Here is a 6,181-nt window from a genome sequence, read left to right as displayed (position 1 = left end):
TTTGGTCTCATGGAAAGTGGAAAGAAGAAAGAGGTTAAGAAACTCCAGAAGAGCAACAATTTTTTTGAGGTTAAGAAAGAGGTTTATTTTTTCGATAGAGAATAAATTGTAAATGAAAAATAATTTTTTTGTTAATTTTTCAATGATGTAAGTGAAAACAAAATTAGATTTGAGAATATATATTAGTTTTTGTGGATTATGTGATGTCTATCTTTTAAATTTTTGTTCTCTTCGCATTAATTAGTCTGAAGTTTTCTTGGATTGTATCAAATACTTTTGTCTCTTTTATCATGAACTTAAACATATTTTGTGAAATTTTAGCATATTTAGTGTGAAATTTTAGCAAATGAACTAAATAACTTCAGTAAACATTAGCAAAAATTCATTAGAAAATTACATACCGCATGACAAAAACTTAAGCATGTTTAATCTGAAATTTTAGCAAATGAACTAAAATATTTCTGTTTGTTTAGACTGAAGTTTTGAATAAAACTCATGACAAAACTGTTGACTGTAGGACAAAACTTCAGCATGTTTTGGTATGAAGTTTTAGCAAATGAACTAAATAACTTCAGCATCCATTAGTATGAAGTTTTAGCTTCAATGTGAAATAACTTCATGAAACATTAGCATGAAGTTTTAGCTTCAGCCTGTTTATGTCACGACCCAAAAATCACAAGTCCTGATGGCACCTAACTCGACCTGTTAGGTAAGCCAACTAACAGTCAATACAATCGAAATAAAATTGTAGGAAAATAAGGAAGAATTATGTGAACTTTTACAAATTAACCCAAGAACTGGTAGTACGAATCATGAGCTTCTAAGACTTGGAATTTACAAAGTTGATACAAATAATTTACATGATCTTTTTGAATGTTACATAAATAGATTAACAAAATCTAAAGCTACCAAGGACAAGTGACAGCTATATCCGGAATGCACGAACATCTTCAGGGTTAGCTCCGGACATCACCAGCAGCTCCGCTCCAAAAATCTGCACACAAGGTGCAGAAGTGTAGTATAAGTACAACCGACCCCATGTACCCAGTAAGTATTTTGTCTAACCTCGTCGAAGTAGTAATGAAGCTTTTTAGTTAAAAGATGCTCACTGATAAAATTTGTAATGTAACTAACAATAGAACTATACTACAGTATAACAGAATAGAGCACACGAGCGAATGTATAAATGATAACAGAGTACTAGAAGAGATCACAGTCCAACAGTTTCCAATATCTTGACCAATCCTTTTCTTAGAGCGAAACCAAATGAACCACAATAATCACCTCAAAACTTTCATAGTGTGAGAGTAACACTCAAGACATCAAATTCAACGACACGACAACACCCTTCGTGCATTTATCTCATCCTCACCGAATATGCGTAAAACAGTACCAACCGAAGGGCAGAAATACCGATAACAGAAATGACAAAGTAGGAAATACGCAAGTAGTAATAATGAGTGAGAATGTACATAAGGACATCAATAACAAACTAGGCGGAAAGCATAAAGGTAATGACAACAATTAGGAAAAGGAATGTAACTTCAACTAACTAGAATGATGGAGGCATGGAGATATATATAGCAAATAAGAAAGGGGACACATGATCTTTATAAGTTAAAAAGTAGAGACATGAATGATTAACATGGAAGAAGACATGTACCTAAGTGCAACAAAACATATATGTCATGGATGCAATTATAACAGCAGGAAGTAGGCATGATATTTACAAGTTAAGCAAGTAGAATGCATAAGTGTCACAATAACAAATAAGATAAAGAACAAGAACATGGTTTTAACGACAAGTAACATAAGAACCGTAAGTACAACAGTGACAATTCAAGGTAAGGACATGAAGATATCTACAAGAAAAATGATCTCGTCCTTACTTGCACGGAAACACCCTTCGTGCCATGAACTCGCAATAACAAAAAAATATGATAATATAAATGCAATGGTGTCACACCCCTTTTACGCCCCCAAAAGATAATATGTATTATGGATGGTGGGTTAAAGAGTTTTTCCAATTAAAGTAACAAATTTGAGTAGGGATTATTTTATTTACAGAGTCGCCACTTGAAATTAATTTTTGGGTGTTCCAAGTCACCTTTTATTTGAATCCCTAATCAAAGGAAAGTTTGACTCAATTATTATTGGTCTGCGAAAATAAAGTCCAGGTAAGGAATTCTATTGACCGGAGAGAAGGCGTAAGGCATTCCCCGAGTCCCGTGGTTCTAGCACGATCGCTTTATTGACTACAACTTGGCTTGGATTAATTTTGGATAAAGTGTGATTTATATGATTCTCTTGTTTTACCTATTTCCTCTTTTATTGCTAGCTATTTGTAATTATGGAATTATCTTGAAAAAAACGAATCATGCGTACGTGTATTCATTTTGTTTGTTATGTCAAAGTCACACCACACGTACGTGTACACGACTAATAACACTTTATTAATTCAAGATTGTTCGGTCAGTCGCGCAAACGCATACCTTGATTTTAGGTTTGGAAATCGTAATTATATCACGTGAACATATACATAATCACAATGAATTGATTAATTAAGAGCGTGCTTAAAGCATTCTAACATACTCAAAAAAATGTTTTCCTAAGCTAATTTTGGGATTGTTGTAAAGTCATCAATTATGAAATTATTTGGGGAAGAAGTGTACGAATTTAATTATTATTAATAAGTCACTAAATATAACTCAACATTCTTTCTCACCACTAAATTCGTTCCTACTGCAGCTAAAAGAACTTCCAGTCAATATTAAAGAAACAACTAATACACTAACCTAACAGATATTCTCAAGACTTCACTTCTAGAATCTAATACGTACATATTCTTTTAATAAACTTACTACTTATTTTAAGTCATGGTTTTATCACTGACTCTCATCAAAACAGATCCTCCATCTTCCAATCTAATCATGAAGTCCAACGAAAGCTAACGAGCTATTTCAACAAGACAAAAAGAAACAAAAAAAATGAAATTCTAATAAATACCAGCAACTCAATATGAACCAACATATAAGCACGTATTCAACGAATTAAGGCAGGAACGTGCTTGAAGATGAAAACAGAGCATGCTATGGTGAAAATACCAAATTAATATATGAAAAATAAAAGCTAAACCTCGATGACTTTCTTCTGTATTTGATTTATCAAACAAAGCTCCAAGTGAAAAATTCGGCAGTACAAGTTTCTCTGAATTGAAGACAACTTTCAACCGAAACTTCAACTAACGACCTTGACTTTGAACCAAAGAGAAACCTCGACTGACTCAAAAGCTTTAGCTATTTATCTTGTTTTGGAGGTGAGAAGTTTATTAAAAGAGCTGGATTTTTGAGCTCTTACATGGCCCGAAAATGGAGAAAAGAAAATCGTATTTGGATGATCTTTTGGAGGAAGCAAATAAGTCGCGGCTGTTACATTTTTTACTGCCCTTCTCTTCTTCTTCCTTTTTTTTTTTGTTGCTAAGTGCTTTTGGGTATGTGTATTTTCAGAGATGTGAATCTGTGTATTTCAGCCGTGAGAATGAAATGAGTAAGAGTAAAATGAGATCCTCCTTGCAGAGGGGGGGCTGCGACTAGGTTCTTTTTAAAGGGGGAGGGGTTCGTTCCTTCTTCTTTAGGGAATAAGGAAGATGTGGGGGGTTGTGAGTGGGGAAGCATGGGGGGACAAAGCATGGGGGACAAGCATGGGGGACAAAACATGGGGAACAAGTATGGGGGACAAGCATGGGGGACAAAGGAAAGTGGAGTGGGGACACGCCTGGGAAGATGGGAGCGGGAAATATTCAAGCACGGTAAAAAATTAGGTGCTCACAACATGCCCCTCTTTGCTTGGAAACATTAAAAGTTTTCAGGCAAAGATAAAGTGAGCCGTGTGACTAAGTTTTGACCATATCGTTACTCAAAAGAGGAAGGAAATAAAAGAAAAAGGTGCAACCGAGTCCTGATTTTGGACTGCCTACATATCCCGGGTTATAAGGGAATCAGGTTGCGTGTAGTTCAAGGATAGTGATGGAATGATGAGTTGGAGTGTCGAGTGAGGTTCCGTCGAGGCTCCGGTCTGTGGTCTTGCTATTACATCAAAATTGAAAGAAACTAAACAAGCCTATCAACTATGAGCTACAAGATTCCTATCTATAAGTCTTTTGAAGCTTGATCTTGAAGCTTGACCGGTTGTTCATGCAAACTTTGATCTGAACCTTGATGCTTGCTAGTTGTAAATGCTAGTTCTTCTGAGCAAAACAGGAAATGTGAAGCTCGTAACTTCAGTCATGTCTTGAATAGTCCGTATCCTTTCCATCTGTTTCTTGCATTTGGATTCACTTTCTTTTCCTTTTCTTTTCTTTATTTTGGATTGAGACTTTTCTTTTGTTCATCTCGGACACTGTGCCTCGAGGTAAAACCTGCTCAGACATCACAACAAACAAACGAACGAAATTTTTCTGCCCCAATTTTCACTAGGAAAATTTCGTGAGTTATTGTAACAAAATTCTAAACTACTTGTTTATTGAAAGCAAATAAAATATATTTAAAAAAAAAAGGGGAATGGTGTATCCTGAAAAGTTCATTATCCCAAAAGAATATCTCAACTAAGTATTGGTGTACCTTATGTTGGGAAAATGTGGCAAGGTAATGGGATACCCTATATTGGCAATGATATCAAGGAGTGGTGTACCATGCATTTAAGCTCAAATCAACTAGGGAATGAAGTATCCTATATTGGAGAACACAGCTAGGGATTGGTGTAGCCTATACTGGTAAGGAGATCGGGGATTGGTGTACCCTATACTGAAAAGAAAATATAACCAGGGGTTGGTGCCCTGTATTACTGAAAAGAAAATATAATCAGGGGTTGGTACCCTGTAGTACTGAGAAGGAAATGTAATCAGGGGTTGGCGCCCTGTATTACTGAAAAGCAAATGTAACCAAGGGTTGGCGCCCTGTATTACTAAAAAGAAAATATAACCAGGGGTTGGTGCCCTATATTACTAGTAAGGAAATGTAATCAGGGGATGGCGCCCTGTATTACTGAAAAGGAAATATAACCAGGGGTTGGTGCCCTGTAGTACTGAGAAGGAAATGTAACCAGGGGTTGGCGCCCTGTATTACTGAAAAGCAAATGTAACCAGGGGTTGGCGCCCTGTATTACTAAAAAGAAAATGTAACCAGGGGTTGGCGCCCTGTATTACTAAAAAGAAAATATAACCAGGGGTTGGCGCCCTGTATTACTGAAAAGGAAATGTAACCAGGGGTTGGTGCCATGTATTACTGGGAAAAAGAATGTTGAATCCCCTTGGTGAAAAAGTTCTACCTGGATAAAACTATGAAAAACAAAACTGGACAAAGAGTACTTCCACCCGGAAATATGAGCTGGATCCCCCTAGGCGAAATGATTCTACCTGAGTTAAGCTACGTAAAACATTCTGAGCGAATAGTACTTTTACCCGGAACTATGAGTTGGATCCTCCTAGGCCAAAAAGTTCTACCTGGGTTAAGCTACGTAAAACAACCTGAGCGAAAAGTACTTCTACCCTGAACTGTGAGCTGGATCCCCCTAGGCAAAAAGGATCTACCTGGGTTAAGCTACATAAAACATCCTGAGCGAAGAGTACTTCTACCCGGAACTGTGAGCTAGATCCCCATATGCGAAAAGGTTCTACCTAGGTTAAGCTACGTAAAACAACCTGGGAGAAGAGTACTTTTACCCGGAACTGTGAACTGGATCCTCCTAGGCAAAAAGGTTCTACCTGGGTTAAGCTATAAAAACATCCTGAGCAAAAAGTACTTCTACCTGGAACTATGAGCTGGATCCCCCTAGGCGAAAAAGTTCTACTTGGATTAAGCTACGTAAAACAACCTGAGCGAAAAGTACTTCTACCCTGAACTGTGAGCTGGATCCCCCTAGGCAAAAAGGATCTACCTGGGTTAAGCTACATAAAACATCCTAAGCGAAGAGTACTTCTACCCGGAACTGTGAGCTGGATCCCCCTAGGAGAAAAATGTTCTACCTGGGTTAAGCTACGAAAAGTAACCTGAGCGAAGAGTACTTCTACCCGGAACTATGAGCTGGATCCCCCTAGGTGAAAATGTTCTACCTGGGTTAAGCTACGTAAAACATCCTGAGCGAAGAGTACTTCTACCCGGAACTATGAACTGGATCCCCCTAG

The sequence above is a fragment of the Nicotiana tabacum genome, chromosome 13, assembly GCF_000715075.1.
Source record: "Nicotiana tabacum cultivar K326 chromosome 13, ASM71507v2, whole genome shotgun sequence".
In the NCBI taxonomy this organism is placed as follows: domain Eukaryota; kingdom Viridiplantae; phylum Streptophyta; class Magnoliopsida; order Solanales; family Solanaceae; genus Nicotiana; species Nicotiana tabacum.
The sequence above is the reverse complement of the archived record's forward strand: the minus strand, read 5'-3'. Positions refer to the sequence as shown.